The 23,588-nt window shown below is 44.0% G+C and overlaps 1 long non-coding RNA gene across 2 annotated transcripts in view; it reads right to left on the bottom strand.

Moving 5' to 3' along the window:
* Nucleotides 1–378: 378 nt before the first annotated feature.
* The window catches only part of LOC118499162, a 62,862-nt gene continuing 39,652 nt past the window's right edge, over nucleotides 379–23,588 (bottom strand). Inside the window, exons 3-4 of one of the 2 annotated variants that reach the window (XR_004901679.1) lie at nucleotides 19,139–19,301; nucleotides 15,974–16,538 (exon numbers count right to left, since the gene is read on the bottom strand). This is a non-coding gene — a long non-coding RNA (uncharacterized LOC118499162). Of the gene's footprint in view, nucleotides 488–15,973; nucleotides 16,539–19,138; nucleotides 19,302–23,588 lie in introns of those variants that run through there. The other variant, XR_004901678.1, reaches the window with a different exon arrangement.

Genomic DNA, 23,588 nt, shown 5'->3' with positions numbered 1-23,588 from the left:
CCTTAAATAGGATGCTGTAATAGAACATACACTTCCATGCTAATAGAGAGAACTATCCGCGGTAAAAATATGGAGCAGGAATATTATGCAAAAGCTATAGCCAAATATCACTGACTCATAAATTCATCTCTCAGTCTCCTGGAAATATATATTAGCGCTTTTATCGTTGCCTTCATGGGGTCAGATGGAGCCAGGTGAATAGCCGGATCACAACTAAAGGGTCCTTTAGTGCCCTCGTGAAAGAACTCACCTCATTTCTCAGGGCTGTGAATGAATGAAAATAAGAAATTACAAAGAAAATCGCCCTGCAATCCTCACTCTGGGCTAGGTTACCATGAAGGCTCTAATAATACATAATAAACATGCAGCAAACCATGCCTGTTTAAGGAGATGCTCCTTCCCCTGGCTCATGGTCCACATTCATCATGGCTCGTACAATAGGCCAGCCGCTGTGCCCCTCACCAGTAATTACAGGCACGGGAATTTCCTGGGCATGGAGAGAAAGGAAGAAGTGCCTTTAGCCACACAGGCCCATAAATACTTGCTCTGTATGCAAAACCGTCCTGTTACAACACCGTCACCCTTGCCTTTTGAAATGAGTATTTATAAAGGAGCATCTGGAACAACTTCATTTTAGACCAAGGCTGCAATGAACTAGGTGAGGCTTAAATGGCCAAGACTTGAGAATGTTAGGATGTCCAGGGCTACGATGACAGAGAGGCAAGATGAATTCTATCCATACCGTCAACACGGTACTTTAAAAATAATATTTTATTAATTCGCGCCACAAGCAGACTTCTTCAGGCAGAGAGAATTTGCGTTTGAACTAATTCACTTTGTGATACATATCAGAAACGGAGGAGTGTGCCCCTGTTAGCAATGAAAAAGCCTGGAGAAATTCCTGTCCGTGGGCTTTTGGGGAGGTGCCGAATCTCAGGTTTGTAACCGTCAGCAGCTTGCTGCAAAGCACAGAGCATATGGCATCCTCCAAGGATTTGCTACCATTTTTTTTTAACATGTGAGTCTGTCGGTCACTTCAGCTCCTCTGTGGGATAATTCAAACAGCTGATCCCAACCAACTTGAAGGTGGGAAAAGCTCTTTGTCCTACGTTCTACCCCACTGGCTTGTGGAGGGGTGCGGCACTCTGTCCGTGGCTGATGGTACCCAGCTAACTGGCCTTACCACCTCGGCAATATAAAAGGGAAACATTTGTTCTCTCCACAGGGCATCCCAGAGCCCAACAGGTGTAGTGACATTTGTATGTAACCAAATATGAACTTGTATTGGATGGTACCTTAAATAAAAATAAACTGCAAATTTGTTTTTTTCCCCACTAAGTAAGAGACATTGGGAATATCATCAATTCAAGATCAGCTCTGTTTAGATAGAGCCAGAGAGAAAAATCTAAAAAACCTCTGGATTTAGTCTCCGTCAAAATCATGTAATACAATTTTTAGAATAATATTTTCCTTCACTCTATTTTTTGTTTGGTTGTGATCAGCATGGGAGGGTTTCTCCTGTAGTTTTACTAACTACGATTCCCTGCACAGTTAACACAGGGCAAGGCCGTGAATACATCAGCCTTCTTTTGAGTTCTTATCTTTCATGGTTCACAGATCTCGTCTCTTCTTTGATCATCAGGGCTGTTCCCAAATTGAATCTGTTTTTCTCTCCCTTCTCCCTCTACAGCCAACTGTTTCATTCTGCACTGAGAGGTTAATGCAGTCATGCTCAGAGTGAAAAGGGACCTAGTGAACCAAAGGATGATAAATGGGTAAATAACTTTCAAAGGAAAAAATGTAAAGAGAGAAAAAAGTACCTAAGGAGTCAGGTGAATCAAAATACAGTTCTGGCCATCAAACTTGAGAGCCCTATACATTTATGAATAATGAGAAAACTAACGGGGGGGGGGGGGGGGGGGGGGGGACCACCCTCCAAAGTGATAGTTTAACCCCAAACAGAATCTTTCAAATGGAAAAATGTTGGCATTGCATTGTATTGACACAATTTTCAAGTTTACACTTAATGGCAATTAAAATGCTAAACGAACACCAGGCCAGACGCCCAGTAGGAGTGGTGAGGCCCCAGCAAGGAACTCAGCAGTGGGCCCCGCCCCTCTCTTCCTGAACAATGGCCGTGGCTTCGTTAAAATGTCTTAATCGAATAACAAATATATGATGTGATATAGAGTGACACCAAGCTAAAAAGCATGAAATTCTTCTTAATTATCCAGCTGCCTCCAAAAAGGCTCACGGTTGGCCAAGTGTTTTCTGGATTCCAGATCTCCTGGTGTTGGCGGCCAGCGTGCCAACACGACTTCTCAGGGGTCTAGACGACATCCCCAAGTGCATGGCCACCCGGGTTCAGTTGAAGGGAAAACCACAGAGACTGACAGGGGTCTGCGTCCTGTGCTCTGTCCCGGCTTCCCCGGGGCAGGGTCTCCCTCTGCCTCCCCTCACCTAGGGCCCATCAGCTGCCTCGCAGCTCTTTCTCCGAAAAGCAAGAGAGGCATCTGCTGCAGCTGAGAAAGGATGGAAAATTTTTTAAGAGAAAGGACGGCAAGGAAGCAGAGGGACATTTTAATGCCTAAGAGGAAAGGAGAGGAACAAAACAAGAGAAAGGTGAGAGGAGAGATGCATAGCTAGAACAATTAGGAAAGAGTGACTCATTAGAGCAGCCCAAAGGTTTCCTGAAACAAACAAACAAACAAACAAAAACGCAACAGCCAGTTGCCATCACTGAGTGAGACCCACAGGCACTACAATCCACCTTTCTGCAAGTAGCTAACCTAGAGCAGGAGCATTCACCCTGAACAGACCCTGGAACATCAGCCCTGGAAGGAAAACCAACGTCTAAAGGCCAGCATTAATGAGCCCTTGTGTGCAGTTTATGGGAGGGCGCGCCAATGTTCTACTTGTGGTAGGGACTCTGGGTGCAATACTTATGAAAAGAGACAGCTTTAAATGTGAAAACAGAGGGTTGGGTTTTCTTTTAAAAAGCGGAACGAGTACAAGGTATAATTATCACAATATTTATAAGAACACAACTGTCATTTTCCTGAGTTTGATTCATTAAGAAATCTGCAATCACTATCTAAAAGCAGCTGTCACTAAAAAAATCTTCCTCCACAGAAAAGAGTGATCTTTTCAAAATGCAAATGGTATTAAAATCCACCCCTTCTCACCGCCCCTCGACTTGCATCTCCTGGCTTATCCTTCAGGGGTCTTCCGTTGTTGCTAGGAGAGAGAAAACTCTCCACCAGACCCCTGTCTCCTGCAGCCCCATCGCATGTCCTTTCTCTGAGCTTTTCACCGCTCTGCCCTGCTGTTCCTCATATTCCCAAGCTGTCGGCCACAGGGCCTTCTGCACACTATTCCTTCAGCCTGGGACACTCTTCTTCCAACTGTCGGACAGCTTCCCCCTATTCTTCCTGCAGATCTTAGTTCTACAGCCACCCAACAGTGCAGGCTCTCACCGCCCCATCTGCCTCTCCCCCCCGCCACTGCAATGAACACAATACACCTGACATTTGAATGACGTCTGGCTCCCTCGAAGACTCTAAGGCTCATGAGAGTTGGCTTTCACTCACCATTTATGTCAAAACCAAGAATAATTTCTGACATATGGTAGATGTTCAATGTAAAAAATCGTGGAATGAATGAATGAATGAGTGGAATTGATCCATCATCAGGAATTTAGCTAGCATGGTTCATCTTAAAAAAAAAAACAGAAAGATCAAGTTTAGTGGGGTTGTAGTTCCCCACTAAATACTGATTCATTGGTTAATTTATTTGATATGTATTTATTGTGCTTCCTGCTAAGGAGACTAGTGATAAAAATAAGCAACACACAATTCCTGCCTTCAGAGCATTTATACTCTAGGCTCTGTAAAGTGCCAAATAGTAAATATTTTCATTTTTGCAGGCCAAACGGTCTCAGTTGCAACTTTTCAACTCCCCTGCGGCACAAACAAAGCCATACATGGTACATAAATGAGTGAAGATGGCTGCGCTCAAATAAAAGCCTACTTATAAAAACAAGTAGTTGGTGGATTTTGGTTTGGTTGGTTGCTGGTTGGCTCTAATTCACCATCCCCTACTCTAGAAGGCACAGGATACAAGTGTAGGTATATTTATAAAACTTCAGGTCACATTAGATGTTTTGATTCTGCATCATATGCAGGGTCCCTGCTGTGCGCCATGCACTGGGCTAGGTTTTGGAGAATACAAGATGAAGAAGGCTGGACTCACCCCAAAGAAAGCTCACCACCACATGAGGAAAGAGACCCACATTCCTATTCATTTTTAAGAAGCAGCTTAAAAAGGATACAAGATGAAAGTCTGTAAGCAACACAGTAAAAACAACAGTATTCTGACAGCTCAGAGGACGCAGGTATTTGGTTTTCCGAAAGATCCATTACTGGTAAGTGGCACATAGAAAGCTGTGCTTGAGAAGGAGAATCTGAACACCTTGACTTGGATGGATGCCAGGGAAAAGGCTGGGGGCAGGGGACCCTGTACAAGCCTGCACATATAGCTGGGTAGAAGGATCTGAGTTAATGTGGCAGCTGTTAAAATAGGGTGAAAAAGACAGAGTCTAGGGATAATGCAGAGGTCCCATCTGTGAGACCGATCTGCTAATTGGTTTATACTGTAGAGATACGGCAGGGCTGTCCTTTAACTCAGAGATAACACCATGAACTTGCAGTCAGAACATGAGCTCAGTGTTGTTTATCTACCAGTGGTGATGACAGAGGCCCTGAGTCATCAAAACTCCATCCACCAGGTTGCCCTACACTCTCCATGCATTTATAAATAAAAGACCAAGGTTAGGAACAGTGCAAACAGGTGAGAAACACAGACTGCCTGTGTTTACGCACAGGCTAACCAGCCTACCACAGAGGCATCATTGATGGACGATGCCTCTTTTATATAAGGTTCCATCTTACCTTTGATTCTAAGTCTAAGAAGGACCATCTCTTCTTGGTCACTGCCTTTAAAAAGCAGGCCTTCTCTTGGAAGACCCAGTTCTGAGCTTGCTAATCAGAGCCTGATTTGCATCTTGTTTTCCCAGAGTCTGGAGAGCTGCTCTGGGAACGGGAGTTATTGACTTGAGGCAGAACTCCTTGGTACTGAAAATGAATACTGCTTCAAGCAATGAAGGCAACTGCTCCAGCATTCATTTCCTCTAACAACCTCTGCTGGACCTGCTAATGAGCAGTGAAAACATGGATGGGAAGGAAGGCAGGCAGCTCCTAGGCGAGGTTGAGAGCCAAGGGGGACTGGCAGAAAGCATCACTAAGTAACCACCCGCTGACTCCCCCAGATCTCTTAGACCATCTTTCACATCTCAATTGTTTCATTGGGTTGGCCAAAAAGGGTTCACTTGTTTTTTTCTGTAAAAAGGCTCTCTTAGTGCTTACTTATCTTTAACTTCATTCGAAACAATTCTCTTAGGTTGTATTGCAGCAACTGTCATATCAGCCTGCATTAAAAAAAAAAACTTACAAACTTGGTGAATTTCTGTGTACCTATTTTAATTATTAAGGATGGAAGAAAATACACAACATTTTTGGCATATTATGCTTTATTATTTCAAGAAAGGTAAAAATGCAACTGGAACACACACAAAAAGTAATTTGTCAAGTGTACAGAGAGGGTGCTGTGGCTGATAGAAAATGTCAAAAGTGGTTTGCAAAGTTTCATACTGAAGATTTCTTGCTGGACGATGCCCCACAGCTGGGCAGACCAGTTGAAGTTGATAGCGATCAAATGGAGACGTTAATTGAGAACAATCAATGTTCTACCATGCAGGAGACATCCGACACACTCAAAATATCCTAATCAATAGTTATTGGTGAAAATGAAAAATGAGTCTTTTATTTGATGGGATAAACCCATATATGGACTTCTTGGCCAGCCCAATACAAAGCTTCATCTTTGGCTTCCTCAAGCCTCCTCCATCATCCTGCTGCCTGGTGAGCCGTTCTGCACAGCCTAAGAGTCACTGAGAAAGGGGCTGGGCCTGGGGGCTCTGCGCCCCAACTCCAGCTCCACTGACTAAATTACAACAGGCTATGGTTTCTTTTGAAATGTTCACTTTATGCTCAGAGTGTCACAGAAAGGGTCGTGCCATTCATCAGCTTTACACATTTTACTGGCATGGTCTCTGACTAAAGTAGATAAACCGCACATTAAACTGGAGGAGCACTCTTTTCTGCAGTTGTGAACAAAGTGACAGGTGTGGAGACCAAACCCCCAGAACAGCCCTCCCACCCCAGCTGATATTCTGATGGTGGGCAAGTCACCCAACCCCTACCAGCACATGCATCTCAGCTCTCTAAGGTGGGAATGGTGGATGCGAGTAAGGGAGAAGGCTGTGAGAACGATAAAACACTTTTTTAGCTCTTAAGAGACAAGACTGAGTTACACAGAAAAGAGTATGGGATTTGGAGTAGGATTCAAAATCATGCTCTACCCCCCAGGTGAAGCACACGGCCTTCTGGAATCCTCGTTTCTTCTTCTAAATCATGATGGAGAGACAACTCAAGAGACTGTTGTGAGGGCACAGTGATGTAATGTGTGGAGATGGTGTTTTAAACTGTAAAGGGCTAGACAGATGTGAGTTGCTGTTGCTCCCATGAAAGTATTTGATAAATCACTAGCCAAGTTCAATTCTATCTGTGTGTTGAGGAAAGTACTGAAAGGACATAAAAAGGAGACAGACAACAGCACCAGACGCTGGGGAGATTATGAAGATTATATTTCTCTATGCCAGTAAATTAATTCTTAATGGAAAGCTCCTGAGGAGGGAAATTGGCTAGAGCGGAGAGCCCGACCAGGGTGCTTTCCAGAGAGAAACTCATTTTCCCCAGATCAAGCCTGAACTTTGCCAGGCATGGTTCATTGGATATTTGAGCCTCCAAGAGACTTCAGTCCATCTGTAAGGTTGTAATTTATCTAAAAAAAAAAAAGACAGAAATAACCTGTTTTCTGTCAGCAACATACACACTCTAAAACTCTGTGAATCACAACTGCTGTTGGATGATGCTCTGCAGATACTTGAAGTAAAACAGATGATGAGGAAAGAATGTAATTGTCAGAGTTAGACCCACCTTAATTACAATCTACTAAGAGCGTGCACAACCAAGGAAACCCCACTCAACCTCTCCGAGCCCTTTTCCCCTCAACTACATGATGAAGATGATGGTTCATTCCCCATAGGTCTGCAGTGAAGATTATTGGGTCAGCCAAGTCCTCAAGAGAGTGCTAATTAGAGTCTCAGTGAAAAAGAATGCCCAAGTGCTGGATGAAATTATGAATGGGGATCAAAAGAAAGTCTCTATGTAATTATAGATAATAGTTTATTATCAGTGGTTCATGCATGTCTAGTGGTTGATGGGTTGATATCTTATAAATAATTATAATTTATAAAAACTTTGTATCATTCCATAATTTACTTTATAATTTATTACATAAATAAACGTTTACTTGCAAAAGACAAGGATATTAATCAAATCTATTGCCCATGTTTTATTTGTTTTCCTTTTCCTTCTCTTTTAAAATCTTCAGATGCATGAAGTATGGTTGACCATACTCATCTCTCCTCACCTCCATGCTGAAGGATTCTATGTATATTCTTCCTTCCATGATGCATGTGCGTGAGCAACAGCAGGCACTGGGCAGAGGGAGGGAGGAAGAGAGAGTGGAAAACACTGAGCTTTTCAGTGCTAGGTATTCTACAAACACCACTGTGATGAACATCTTCATAAGTGCCTCTATTTGGCCCTGAGTCAGCTTGTCAGAGTCTATTCTTGGGAACTGAAGTTCCAGGTTATGAGATAGGCACATGCTTAATTACATGCAGCCCTATTTTCTCCAGAATGGCTATTCTAAGTATGCTTCACTATGCAGTACATTAAAGGTTGTATCCCTACATCTTTGCCAGGAATTGCATATGACTTTATTGTTTATTTTTGCTCATCTATGTTCTAAAGTGGTATCTCATTGTCACTCTAATTTGCATTTCTCTGATTACTAGTAAGGTTGATTGTTTTGTCATTCATTTGTTGACCAACCAGATTGCTCCTTCGAAAGTTACCTGTGTATCCCCATTTCCTAATTTTCTATTGTATCTTATTGCTGATTCCTTTCTTAATTCCAGATAATAACCCTTTGTCAGTTTTAGACATCACAGATTGCTTTTTACACCATCAATTTAGTCTATATGCCCTGAGTTGAACAGCTATCATCGGTGTTGATATCATCAAAAATCATCAAAATAGGATTTGTGAGTAGGGATCATCAAAGTTTACCTGCTCCCTTTCTCCAGTCCTATTTTTCCCTTTTCTTTACAGGTGTTATTCTTGAGAATGCCCACCAATAAAATGCCTGCATGAAAAATCCATGCCTCAGAGTCTGTTTCCTGGGGAATTAAACCTAAAAGAGTTGGTCCTGACTCTGGCCATGTGGCTCAGTTGGTCATCCTGTGCACAAAAAGTCTGTGCACTCGCGTCCAGGTCTGGGTACATACTGGAGGCACCTGATCAATGTTTCTCTCTTGCATCGATGTCTCTCTCTCTCTTTCTCTCTCTTCTTCCTCTCTTTCAAAAATAAATAAACATATCCTCAGATGAGGATGAAAAAAAAAAGAGTTGGTCCTGGAAGGCATCCTAAGAAATCAACTCTACAATGAGATTTAGAGATGGATCACCTGCATGCTAGCTGGCAACGAAAACCCAAGGGTTTAGGGTTCATAGTTCATGCTTGGATACTCTGCTCCAGCTCATTCATCAAGTGACACAGAAGGCTGCCTGGGCAGGTCCAGGTCCACAGACCGGCTGCTTGGGCCACACAACTTGCCACTCCCTGTGGCAATGGAGATATCTGTAGTAGAGAAAAAGAAAAAACACCACTGTGTGGAGTGTGGAGTGAAGACTTTAACCTTGTACAAAAAGTGTTCTGTCCTTTGCTCTTGGCTCCTGAGAGATAATTGTTGTTTGCCTAGGGATCTTAGGCCAGATAGACAGTAACAATTTGATTTCAAGTGGGGGCTGGCCTCACCTTAGGTCAGACGCTAGCTATGCCAGAAAGTTCAGCATGTGATCTGAAGTTCAGGTTTTGAGTCATAGGATATCAGTTGACCTAGAGACTGAAATCAAACATGTGGTCAATCCATCAATCATGCCTATGCCGTGGAGCCCAATAAAAACTCTGAAGACCCAGGTTTGGGTGAGCTTCCCTAGTTGGCAACCCTCCAGGGACAGTCACACATCAATGCTGAGAAAATAACACTTCCTGACTCCTTGGGATGAGGACGATGAAAGCTCCTTATCTGGAACTTCCCTAGACTCTGCCCTCTGTACTTTTTTCCCCTTGGATGATTTTAATCTTTAATTTTTTCCCTGAAATAAGCCATAATTGTGAGCATAGTGCCTTTCAGTAAGTTCTTTGAGTTCTTCCAGCCAATTATGGAAATTGAGGGTGGTTTTAGAATGCTCCCCAAACATGCAGTTGGTGTCAAAAGTAAGGACAGTATGTGAGCTCCTGTAGGTGATCTAAACTCCTCTTGTGGAACTATGAGGCAAGGCCCCATAGAGAACCATGATGTAGACCCTTTAGGGTTTTGGAGCAAGCCCATGCCTTCTGCATCGGAAAATTAAACACTATTCTCAAAACAGTCCCTGGCACACCACTGAGGGGTGGACATGAGTGTCTGGACATGGGATCAGTTGGAACTGCCCATCATAAAGTGTCCCCGGCATACATCCTAAATCGTAAGTCTAGACAACCAGATAATTACCCATCATAAGGTTACATAACAGTGCATTTGGGTGTCAGACACAGCAGGGTTATAGGCACAGCTGAGCTGCTGCACTGGCAAGTGGTCCAGACCCCCATGTCACTGCTATTGCACCAGCACCTCTCCTCAGCTCACACACATGGTCCCTCAGTAGGGTCCCTCATAACCAGCAGGTGGAAAAGGAGAAAAAGCCAAGGTTGGCTTACAAATGAATTAGTTTGGTGTGTAAATACCAATGAAACATGGACTTCTACTGTTCTGAAAAACATCAGTGAGGGAAAATCCTCCCGTGAAACAAAGCTTTGGGTGGTTTATCTGGCCATCTTGCTTTGTGTGGTAAAACCATATACACTTGTGGGCAGTTGTGAATGGTTGGATGGTTGATCAGGAGCTTGGCAGTAACAAGATTGGAAGAACAGGGACAAGAAGGTCTTGGGAAAAGTCAGGTATATGGACTTTTCATAACATCCACCTGTGAAAGGCATCTATTGAACAACCAGCTTGTCAGAAGGGGCAGAGAAGGACAGGTGATGACAGAGTAGAGATCAGAGTCAAAGAGAAGTTTGAAGATGCTACACTGCTGTCTTTGAAGATGCTGGAAGGGGCGGTGAGCTTTCAGATGACATAAAACTCAAGGAAATACATCTTTCCTAAGAAGAAATACAGCTCTGGTGACAGCTTGATTTTAGCCTCGTTGAAAATAACTGCTTGATAGAAAGTTCCATCAGGGCAATGAATTCTACATGCACAAGGCGTCACCAGCATGTACATGAGGCTTTGCACAAAGTAGGCACTCAGGACATAGTTAAGGGGGAAGTGAATGAACAACTGAATTAATTCTTCATATTCATGACTCTCCAGTTGTAAATTATGCATGAGCTCTTTTCTGTCTTTGGAATGACCCTCCATCCTGATAAATTTAGAAAAGTCCTAAGCATCCAAAGTCAAGTTATCATCTCTATTGCAAAACTCCCTCTATACCCAAAATATGGCTAACTGCCAAATGCACTCCCTTCACTGTTTGTAACATACCTCCTTCACAGCATTTACTACAGCGAACTATATTTAATTCTGTATCTGTATATCCCATGAGACTCTGAGTACCTTAGAGGACAGGAGTGATAAATTATTTATTTGGGTATTCCCTAGAGTTTTAGCATTGTGCTCAGCATACAATAAATTGTTGAACATCTGTTGAATGAATCAGTGAGTGAAAGATGAAGGAGAGACCATTTCAACTCTATGCAGAATGATATCAAAACCCAGGGGAAGAATCTGTAGCAACCAAATAGGAAAGGACAGAGCCTGAGACAAGAGCTGAATTTCTGGAGCAGACAGAGGAGAGGTCAGGGAGGCATCTTTGCTGCTGCTGCACCACAGCCCAGAACCCAGAAAGGATTGTCTAAGGGAGGGGATGACGACCTGAGCCCCAGTGGTCCATCCTTGGAATGTAAGACTAAGAAAGGGACCATGGATTGCACCAAATCTCACAAAGCTCTTGGCCTCAGCCCTTCAGGACTATGTCTGAGCAGTGTACACTCTACGACAGGGAAGCAGACTCTGAAATCAGACTGCTTGGATTCAAATTTCAGTGTTTCCACATATCAGCTGTGTAACCTGGGGCTCAGTGTTTACATTGTCTATGCCTCAAGAGCCTCATCTGTAAAAAGGGATAATAGTGGTACATAGCTCTAGGAGGGTTTTTGTTGTTGTTGTTGTTGTTGTTGTTGTTGAGGTTTAAATGAGATAACATGTCATGCATATAGAATACCACCTGGCACATTATAAGCATACCACCAGGATTAGTTATCTGTTTGAAAAGTTTAGACTGTCATTTAGAATCACCTAAGGAAGCTCTGAGAACCACCAGTAAGAGAGATGTACGAATACTATCTAAAAAACATAGAACTATAGGCTCACTTAGCTAGCTCAGTCAGTAGAACATGAGACTCTTAAAAATCATAGAAATGCTACCTTGGATTGTTATAGAATTTTGTAGGATTTCTGTAACTTCATCATTCTCCAACTGCTTACAAGTTGTGCTAAACTTTCTCTGTAGGCCCACAGAGGTCAGCAGTGAAATCTCTAAATAAAGTACCTATGGGTTTCATTTGGGGGGGAGCATTAATGAAGAGAGGGGCTAAAAGAGTCATCTGGCTACCAAATCTGTTTGAGGAGAAGAGCCGCCCCCGATATCAAGAAGACACTGGCATTTGAAAGAAGAAAGTCAGCTCTCTGGGAGATGGGGCTAGAAGGACACAAGCATGGAGGCACGGCTCTAAGAGTTAACCTGCAGGCCCATGGACGACAACTCCCTGAAAGTGTCCAAACTTGACCTCATCTCTGCTTCCAAGGGTCCCATTTCTGGCAGGTAACCACTCTCAAGTGTCACACCAGCCAACCTGAAGTTGTTTTTGTTGTTTCCTTCCCCTTTAGCCTTCATATCAAGCCTGCCACCAAATGTTATCTATCTTTCTACTTCTATTTCTCCATTTTATTACTGAAATATAAAATATATAAAAGTATATTTCCAGTTTAAAGAACAAAACAAGCACCGATGTATCCCTTCATTCCAGTTAAGACACAAAACATTAGCCAGGCCTTGGATGCTCCTTGTGGGCTCCATGCTGGTGATGCTGACACTGCTTGCATCATCAGTTCCCATGGATCCGCCTTCACTGCCCTAGTTCCATTGTTGTCACCAGATTATAATTGCTCCACACCAAGACCAGAGCTGTAACGACTTCATTCATTCATTCAAAATATTATTAGAACTTCCTACTAGATGAGCAAGCATACTGGACCTTACTGTTACCCAAGGGGAAGGCCTGCCCTCCAGGAGCTTAGAGTCAGGGCGTCAGACAGTCCAGAAGTAGACGAGTGGAACCAGGTGTCACGAACACGCAACCGTTGCAGCACAGGTGCTTTAGTGGCTGAGGGAGATCCCTGGTTCACCTCTGTCCCCTGTCCTTCCAACCCTATTGTACTCCATTTCCATTACACTATAGACTTTGTCTAGAATTAGCAATGATTTCCCTCTGCCCGGTTTTATAGCCTTTCAGAATCTGGCACCAAAGAGCATGCATCAGATGTAGATTTGACCCTAAGCTCTACACAAGCTGTGTTGTCTTAGAAAGTCTGCCTAACTTCTCTGATCTTTAGGATCCTCATCAGTAAAAGGAGAGTAACAACCTTTCCCACTGAGTTACTGTGGAGGTCAACCCATGGTGAATGTGAAAATACTCCGCCCACTGAAAAGCACCACATAGATGCTGCCTGGGATGTTCTCTCCTCTCCTTTTTGTCCTTGCTGAATTTTGTCCATCCTTCATGATTCAACAATTATGTCTTCCATAAACCTTGCCATTTCTAGTCAATCTCTCTGTTCCACTGACGCCCTCTGGTTATGCTGGTCAACACCCCATAATTTGGGCTGTGATGACTTTATAGGAGCGAGTTTACCCTCTCAAATCAGACTTGGGGCATTCTGAAGGTAGCATCATATATTTATTTTCCTAACGTCCTCTCATGATGTAATACTCTGCTTGACGTCACACATCCTGTGCTTCTTGTGCAGCGTAGGGCTGGCACAGCTGTAGAATTCAGTGATAGAAATGCTGTTGTGGTGGTACTTCCGTATATTTCACCCAGAAATTTGTGATGAAATTAAATGTTTCAATGAGGAAAATAGCAGTGGTACCTGAATATCTAAGGTATTGCTAAATTAACATCAAATGAGGAATTAGGAGTTCTAGATTTTGCCTTATATAGTTGCCTTACATAGATGTTGCCCCTTAGTTGACTGCATCCCCTCACAAATCTTTCGCGGTGGCCACATGCCTCAGTCTAGACGTGTGCAGGATGAAGCCGTTACCTGCAACCTCTCAGCTCTGAGTGAGTTAAGGATCAATATATTCTATAAATAAGTCTTTGGAATGCCATGGTCATGTACAAATAAAGGGAAAAAAATCAAACTTTGGTTCTGGGCACAGACTTTTGGATGTGACAGCAAAAGCATGGGCGACAAAATCAAACGTAGACTCATGCAACTGTGTCCGAGTAAAAGCTACCACGCAGGAAGCAGTCGACACAATGGACAGGCTACAGAATGGGAGAAAGGACTGCAAACAGGTACCAGATAAAAGCCTAATGTCTAAAATATATAAGGAACTCTAACTCAATAGTAAAAAAAAATAAACCTCAAAAAGTAGGCAAAGGGCCTGAGTAAATATTTCTCAAAGGAAGACATACGGAAGTCCAACAGATACTTGAAAGACTCAACATGACTAATCACCAGGGAAATGCAAATCAAAGCCACAGAGAAATACCACCTCATACGTGTTAGAATGGCTATTATCAAAAAGATAAAAGCTAACAAGTTTTGACAAGGACACAGAGAGAACGGAACCCCCCTATGCTATTTACGGAAATGTATATTGGCACAACCATCATCAAAAACCATTTTCGAGGAGGTTCCTCGAAAAATTTAAAAATAGAACTGCCCTAGGAGCCAGTAACCCCACTTCTTGCTATATGTCCAAAGAAAATAAAATCAGTGTATCAAAGCCATATCTGCACCCCCGTGTTCATGGCAGCCTTATTCAAATAGCCAAGACAAGAAAATTAAATGTCCATTGATGGATTGGAGTATGTGTGTTTGTGTGTGTTCTACACAAAAGAATGTTATTCAGCCTTAAAAAAAAAGAGAAAACCCTGGCATTTGAGGACAACATGAATTAACCTGGAAGACATTACGTTAAGGGAAATTAGGCAGATACAGAAAGGCAAGCACTGCGTGACCTCACTTAATAGCTTAACTCATACTAACAGAGAGTAGAAAGTTGCTTACCGAGGTAGGTTGGGGGAAAGAAGAAATGGAAAGAATTGGCCAGAGGATACAAAGTTTTAGTTAACAAGATGAATAAGTTTGGGGACCCTCATATCCAGTAATGTGACTGTTGAATCGTTAATTTATTAACAATGCAGTGTTGCAGACTTTAAATAGGCTAAGGGGGCAGATCTTAAGTAGTTTCACCCCCCACCAAAAGCTAAATATGTCAGGTTTATATACATTGATTGGAGTGACTGTGGTGAGCACTTCACAATATACCTGTATTAAAACATCGAGGTGTATATTTTATATATATATATAATACATATGTATGTATACATATATATCTTGTTCTTAATTGTATCTCAGTAAACCTAAAAAATAAAGGAATCAAATACATTCAAGATATTTTTATAATTATTGCTATTTCTGCCTTACCCTAAATTAGCCACAGATATTATCAGAGCCATCTATCTATGTCACGGACAAGGTGAATTCCTAAATCCGGTTTTGCTTGAAGAGACTAAGTGGTCTGGAGGGGCACGGATACACATGCAACTGGGGGTAGGGCCGGGAACGCTGGCAGAATGGAGAGTGCTTCTAAATCCCGAGCAGAAAGCCTCATCTCCCAAGTCCACACTCCTTCTCACGCCCTCTCATTGACTCTGAATGCCAGGGGAATTATGACCCCTTTCTCATCATTTTCCTTTGATTTTATGATTAGCTGTTGGGACTCTAAAATAGAACCTATAAATCCAAGGCAGAATACTGACTTTTATTTTTTAAGTTGCTCTGCACTCAGCACCCAGGGCTTGTCCGCCTTTTGAGCAGCTCCCACTGACGCCTGTTGCGGCTCCAGCAGTGACTGCAGTCACTGGTGTCAGCGGTAAACGAACAAACCACCACCATGACCTGATGTCGTTTCCATTTCCTGAGGGGCAGGCGCTGAGTGGAGCCGAGGGTGGGGTGCGGAACCAGCGAGACCCAGTTTGAAACCCAGTTACTTACCATCTATATCATAGGCCAGTCCCCTTCTCCATGACTCAGTTTTTTCATTTATAAAAATTATATTACTAGGCTGATTTAATAATTAGTGAAGGTATGTAAAGTATCTATCATAATATTTGCTCTGAGCAGTTAACACGGTAAGTGTTAACCACCTAGAATGCATGCTGGCAATTTACATTAAATTGTCTTTAATCCACCTTTCCTTACTTCTGTTTCACCTGACCTTGGCCCAATACCAATGACTGGGAGGATGACGAGTATGTGTGTTTGGGGGGCAGGGGCGGGGGTGGGGAGGGAGTGATCAAAATATCCTGGGGAAGAGGGAAGAGGGAAGGGGGGAGGAGGAGGATAGCGTTGGAAAAGGAGCACATTCGATATTACCATTATTTGGAGCTGGATTCTTAGGACTATATTTCTATGCCTTCTCTAGGAGCCAGACTATCTTTCAGGTCATTTAGAGTTTGTTTCGGGTGGGTTGTGGGCATTGTTGTCTTTGTCACTGTCGTTTTAGTGAACGCCAGCACTGATGGTTGCCGCCCCAGAGTAACTTCCAGGCAGGCAGACTTGTAACAACCAGCACTGGCTGTGGCTGTGCATGTCCTGGTTGTGCCTGCGTGGCTGCGGCTTCCAACACTGGACGAGTCCGTAAAGGCGAAGACTGTCTCGCTGCACACTTCTGGCATTTGAAGAATCCTTTGACGGTATCGGCTGTCGTGAACGGAACACCCACCAAACAACCTTGATAAGAGTATCTCTTGTGGCTTTGAGAGGCAGTCTGATACAAAGAAATGAGATTTGGGCTCGAAATTCACAACAGCTGGTCCCACCCGTGATTCTGCATCGGATTTGCTCTGTGACCTTGAGCATTTTATTAAAGCTCTTCGGCACCGGGCAGCATCTGTAAAATTGGGGCGGTATCATTGTAATTCAGCTTCAACTCACAGTTCGGTGGCATGGCATTTCTATTACAACCTAGCAAGCACCAACAATGGGATGGAAGCTCTACTGAATACAGAATGAACCTTTGGCTGACACACTGAGCTGGGAAGGCAGGACACAAACACAGAGGAAAGATGTGAAAATAAACTCAGTGGAATTACCATGTGCTCTAAAGAATTTTTCAAATATCGTTTTAGATAGACCGGTGTAATGACAATAATTAAGAGACGGGAGGATGCCGTGCCCCCATCACACCACAGGAACAGGGAGACTGGGTACTATAGCTAGCCTCCATTTTAACATTTAAAGCTGCAATTACGGTGCTTTTGCTGGACACCACAGCCAGTTCATTTGTGTTTTCCTGTCTGATTGGCTGAACTCAGGCTTTGACACATGGCTTTTGGCTGTAATAATAGGTGTGAGCCATGCTATTAAGACAACTCACATATGCAAATAACCCTCAGCTTTTGGCTCTTATCAGCTGCAAGCATAGTGGGGGGTGGCAGGAAGGATGGTGGTGTGTCTCTCTTCCTGAATTCAGTGGCCTAGAGCCCAGGGAAATATGGGCACCCTTTATTGTCGCAGCCACTCCCTCCTGATACATGGAAGAGGGACTGTGCCTGTGGTAAAGAGACCACAGTCACTGCACCAGGCTGAGACGTCTCATGGAAGTGATGCTGATGGGGGCATGTGCTGGAGGAGGCACATGGACAGCACCAGAGGAGGGTGGGAAGCCTTTCACTGTCCCTTCAAGTAGTGAAGCAAACCCCCAAATGCAAGCAAGATGCAATGAGACGATGGATTTGAAAAGTCAGGGTATAGAACCACATATGATTCCTGGCATTGCTGGAGAGCCCAGATTAGTGCTGGTCAAGGCATGGTCCTAGGGTGTCCAACCTGAGGCCTGCGGGCCGCATGCAGCTCAGGATAGCTGTGAATGTGACCCAACATAAAATTGTAAATTTACAATTTTTATGAGGGTTTTTTTTTTTGCGATGACATGTCACAATGTATTTAATGTGTGTCCCAAGACAACTCTTCTTCCAGGGTGGTGTGAGGACGCCAAAAGGCTGGACAGCCCTGGCACAGTGTCATCACCCCCAACAACACAAGTGTAGAAGTGGAGGGTATTTAGAAACTTTTATAGTAGTTTCATAGAGTAATTACATCTATTGAACCTAATACTAGAAATGGATTTGTATTTAGTAAGTCTTTTTTAAAAAAAAAATTATGTTATTGGTAATAGTTTGTTTGCATTATGCTCTGCAGAAGTATTGGTTTAGGACAGATTTGGAAATTAATTTTAACCAAATGGACCTGTATCACAGGCAGCACGTTGACAAGCAGCAATCTAGTAATCCCTTTAGGTTTAAGGGCTTTGCCCACACGCACAGATCCAGGCTGCACGGGAGCTCAGCGAGCATCCATTAAGCACCAAATAGTGTGTTGGCAGGAAAGGAAGCAAATGCAGTATAAGCAGACGTAGAGAAAAGACTATACCCAGAATGTCCGAGTCACCAAGGAGTGAGTTTTGACTCAGGATACTTGTACGTCTGGGGTTAATCAGGAGACAGAAATCACACAGTGATTTAAACCGCAGCAGTTTAGTATGAAGAATGATTAACCTATGATAAAGTGTAAATACAGAGATGTGAAGAGCTCTCTAAAGAACACCCTGAGGCCGCAGGAAAGCACCCACAGCTGGGGCTCAGGCGTCACTGGAGTAAGTGGATGGCTGAGGTGTTTGCGGGGTCGCCGGAGCTGCTGCAGAGCAAGCAGGAACCAGCCCTCCAGGTGCAGGTGAGTGAAGGCTGTGGGTGGGCACACAGAGAGTGGTGGACACCCCTGAAGCCGGCTGAGAGCCTCAGCAAAGTGGTCACCAAGCCCAGGTCAGCACTGCTAAGTTAGCTAAGAGACCACATACCGTATACTCTGGGCACATGTCTGGGACAGAGCAGCAGCACCAGGTCACGATCACACACACATACACACACACACACACACACACACACACACACCCACCCACCCACTGATGGACCATGCTGCAGGAGCAAGAAGGAAAAGGCATCACACCAGAATTAGGAGGAGAGGAACCCCCCACCACTCCTCCCACAGTGTTCCTCCAGCGCCCTCTACTGGCGATGGCTAACAACATGCTCTCTGTCCAAGGAAATGTTTCTGCCAGCCGACTGAAACTGCAACAGCAGACCAGGGATTCAAGGCTAAATGTGGAACTGAGGGCCTGGTGTAAGGTTAGAAAGAACAATATCACACCGGCAGCTGAGGAAATATGAGTCAAGAGTCATGTCCTCATAATAATTAAATCGGTCTTATTATTTCCATTCTACAGATGCGCAAACTAAGGCACAGAGAGAGGTTAAAGAACACGCCCAAAGCCACATAGCTAGGCCATGGTGAAACTGAGATTTTTAATCCTGGAGATCAGGCTCTAGAATCTTTTTTTTAAATTTAATTTTTATATTGATTTGAGAAAGAGAGTGAGAGAAAGGGAAAGGCAGACAGACAGACAGACAGACATGGATTTGTTGCACGACTCACTTATGCGCACTTTGGTGGACAGGATTTTTAACCACTGTGTGACGATGCTCGCAGATGTGGAGCAATACGTAATAGCAGCCAGCACTCACTGAGAGCGTACTATAGATCACGCGTTATGTCGAGTACTTCACGTCCCTATTCTCTGTTAATCTTCATCACGTGACTATAAGACAGAACAATGGTTAGTTACCCTTCCCTTCTGGAGACAAGGAACAGGAGCTCCAAGGGGTCAATTACCCAGCCCAAGGCTGCACAGCAAGTAGGTGCTTTTGCTTCTGGGAAGCAAATTCTAGACCTTGTGCACAGAACTATCCAGGTTTCTTTTACAGGAGGAGAAAGGGAGGAAAGAACCCAGAAGCCAGATTTATCCAAGAAGCCTTTAGGAGAGAGAAGAGGCCTAAGCTGGACTTTCAAGATTTGGTAGGATTTGAAGCAACAAAAGGTATAGAGCAGGTTTGCCTATTTGCTGCACAAAGTTTTTTTGTTTTGTTTTGTTTTCAAAATTTTTTTACAGATTGATTTTAGAGAGGGAGAAGAAGAAGAAGAGAGAGAGGGAGAGAGAAACATTGACTCATCCCACTTATTTATGCATTCACTGGTTGATCCTTGTATGTGCCCTGACCAGTGATCAAACAACCAATAACCTTGGTGTATGTGGTGGAACAATGCTCTAACCAATTGAGCTACCTGGCAGGGGCTTATGGTTTTGTTTTAATGTACTTCCATGCCTTTAAAACCCTAGAGATTTCAGACAAAATCTGGATTTCTAGCTTCTAAAAATGTAGACGATACATCGAGACTGGGCTTCATTGTGATGTGGCATCCATTCACCAGGACCTAGTAGTGACTGTGCATTTTAGACCTGGTATGCCTGCTCCAGTTTGCTATGCTCCCCACCACTCCCTATTGTATCTCACCTTAGCTTCTCTAATTTACACTGAAAGTCCCCTGTGGGAAACTGAGACTCAATGTGGAGGCAGAGATTCTCAGGTTGGAAGAAAGCATGTGGAAAGGCATGAAAGCAGAATCTGTCATGCCATGTGTGGGTGCATGTGTGCACACACATGTATTTTCAGTCCAAGTTAGGAAGAAGAAAAAGTAGAGGAGTAAGAAATGAGGGGAGGACTATCTACAGCAGAATAGAGAGATTCTGTCTGTGGGAGCTGAGCGATGTCCTAAAGGAAGAACAGCAAAGGGTGTCAGCAGGGAGAGCTATGTGAATGGCTCCTCTCAGCAGCTGTGGTCGGGGGTACGGCATTTTGAAGGTGGAGTTGGGTAGTACAGATTAGGCAGGGGGGAAACGGGTGGGGAGAAGACTAGAGGGGCCATTGCAATGACCCACCTGGGGTGCAATAAGAACCTTAGACCAAGAAGGAGCCCATGTTCCTGCTTGGTTCAGCCAAGAAATATTTAGCACCTTGTCTGGCCTTATTTATATAAGCAGTCCTTGGCATAGTAAAGGAGTAGAAGGTGATTTGGGGCTAGAGGGTTGATATGGGAGAGAGATGATTTTTCACTACTTCACAGACGAGGGACATTAAACAGGAAATGGTTGGCAAACAGAGAAATGTCACTAAAGGAGTTTGTAATAACAGCCTTAAGCCACGAGTGTCTCTTTTCTTTACCTTCGATACAGTCTACACCCACTCCTTGTAAATTCCTGTACATTTAATTAAAAAGTAGTGTATGTATGAGTAGTTTGCACACAGCTGGGCACATAGCAGGTGCTCAATAAACAGTAGTCTGACTCAAAACTGACATTTCCGTTCCCCGAACTGTGTCTCCATCGGGTCTGTAAAGCCAACCTTCAGCTGTAACAGAGTCTGCGTTTGGAGGCATCGTGGCAGCTGGAGAGGAAGGAAGCCACTAATGAGGAGAAACCACAGCAAGAGGAACAGGATGAAAGAGTAACACCTTTTTATTCCTACAAGAAATAATTGCCTAGAAATTGCATAAACTTTCCCAAGTTGAAAAAAAAAAATACTGTACTTTAAACTGCCTCTAAAGTGCATGATCTAGTGACCACATTTTTACTCTGAGCTGAGTCGTGTGGCCCAAGAAATACAATTACAGCCAAAGTCAATATACTTTTCCATTGTGTGTGTCCTTTTGTCAGTGGGTTTCAAAGGGTGGATATCGGTGTGGGGCTGAGACATTCCAGCCCAAAGTGTCTAAGTTAGGGGGACATGAAGAGTTTCTTCTTGCATGTTAACATTTTTTTTAAATGGGAACAGAGTGATAGAGGAGAAAGAGTGTTAATATAAAAGAAAAATCTAGAATTCTAATGCTAATCTTAGCAGGTCTTGAGGCTGTGGGGCAAGTCACTTCATCTTTCTGGTTCTCAGCATCTTCCTCTAAGAGAAGAGGAGGAGGTTAGAGGAGAAGTGGTTTCTGAATGGAGCTGAACATCATAATCAGGTTTAGCAGGCAAAAGGGGGCGGGGGCGGGGGGAATGCTTCAGAAACACAGATTCCTGGGCTCCCAAGCCTGTGATCCGGAATCTCTGGAGATGAAGCCAAAATCAGACCCTCAACAAAGAACCACCACATTTCAAGGGCATATATCAATATGTGTTTAGGTCCCAAGTTGGAGGGCTGGCTGGACTCAGGTGATGGGCTTGGCTGGACGATTCTGCCAAGCCTGCCTGCCTTAGGCACATCTGGGGGTCAGCTGGGGGTTGCCTAATGAGAGCCAGACTCCACTGAGGCAGCTCGGCTCTGGTCCATCTCTATCTTACCCTCGTCCAGGGACCAGCATGCCGGATTGGGCATGTCTTCTCATGGCAACAGCAGGGGTGCAAAGGACCCAGCTTAACTTCACAAACTCATGTCAAGACTCTACTACATCATGTCTGTCAACGGACCAAACCAAAGCCCAAGCTGACATTGGAAGGGGAGAGGATACTCTTCTTGTGGGAACCAGGAGGAAGGGGTGAACGCTTTTGAAGAAGAATCCAATCTAAAAACAGGATGCCAAGACACTGAATATATGCATTTTAATCCCCATGTGACCTGGACATATATCCAGCAATAAATGGTCTAAGGTATTTTCTGATTCTGTCACCCTAAGATGCTACCCATTGATAAAGAGAAATGGAAGGTGGGTTGAGGAACAGGTCATCTGGGGGAGGAGGCAGAGGAATGAATACTTGGTGCCATCCAGCAGAAGCCATTCCTGCTGGCCCGTGAGGTGAGGGGGACGACGACGAGATGAGGAAAAGAGGACAGAGACCGCGCAGGGGGCACCTTCCTCCTCCACAGACTTCCTGTGTCTCATTTCGCCCCTGACAACCCCCTGCTGCTTGAGTGTTACTATTCTTACCCTTTTCCTTCTTCTTGTAGATGAGGAAAACGGCACAGAAAGAGAAATTCTTTTGCTTAAGGCCACACAACTCATGTGTTGCGGCAGCTCTGGATTCTAACTCTCGTTCGGCTCCAGAGTCTCTGCTCCTCCCACTGCCCCTGCACTGTCTTAACTCGGGGCCCTGACCGCACTGACCCAAGCCTGTCACCCAAATCGAACACCTGGGAGATGCCAAACCCTTCCTGAGAACCCTAAAATCTCTGTGCTACCTAGTGAATGAAGGTTTTGTGTCTCTGGTAGCATGTACTCAGTTTTGTAACATGGCCCCTTACTAGCTGAGAGTGCCTGGGCAAGTTACTTAATTTCTCTGGGCCTCCGTGATCTTATCTATGAAGTGGGTATAATGGAACCTGCCTCATAGGGTCTCTATGAGGAGCAAATGCTTCAGCATCCATAATACCATGTACTGTGCATATGCACAAGTCTGGCTTGTGGTAGGTGCTGGTCAGGTGTTTGTTAAGTAAATAATGGTCCCATTTGTGCACATGTGCTGTGAATAGGGTATACAGGGTATACAGCGGGGGTTCTCAAAGTGTGTTCCACGGACCGTATCCCACACTGAGTTAATTCAAAACTCCAGGGATGGCTCCCAGAAATCTGTGCTTAAACAAGTCCTCCAAGTGATTCTGAAGAACTTTTCTGCCCTCTGGCTCTCATTAGAGCTCTCAAGAAATAAATGTAAACAACAACAACAACAACAAAAAACCTAAATAGTACTTGACATGTATTGAATCCTCCAGTGTATCAGACACTACACTAGGCACTTTTAATCTTCCCAACCACCCTACAAGGCAACTGCTATTATTATTCCCAATATACAGATGAGAAAAATCGAGGTATAGGGTAACAGCTCCTCAACGGGAAGATGTGGCATTTGAACTCGTTCTGTCTAACGCCAGAATCCATGCTCTATAACCTCACGCAACACAGCCGAAGGAACGCCACTGAATAAATCAGAACCAGCTGTTTTCCACTGAGCTCTGCCTTTGGGCCCAGGACTGACGTGCATGAGCAGCCCCTTCCAGAGGGACGTAGAAGGACAGACAGCAGTGGCCGGCCCTTCTCTGGGAGCACAAATCACTGTAGC

The sequence above is a fragment of the Phyllostomus discolor genome, chromosome 2 (assembly GCF_004126475.2).
Source record: "Phyllostomus discolor isolate MPI-MPIP mPhyDis1 chromosome 2, mPhyDis1.pri.v3, whole genome shotgun sequence".
Lineage (NCBI taxonomy): Eukaryota > Metazoa > Chordata > Mammalia > Chiroptera > Phyllostomidae > Phyllostomus > Phyllostomus discolor.
This window is presented reverse-complemented; position numbering and strand designations above follow the sequence as displayed.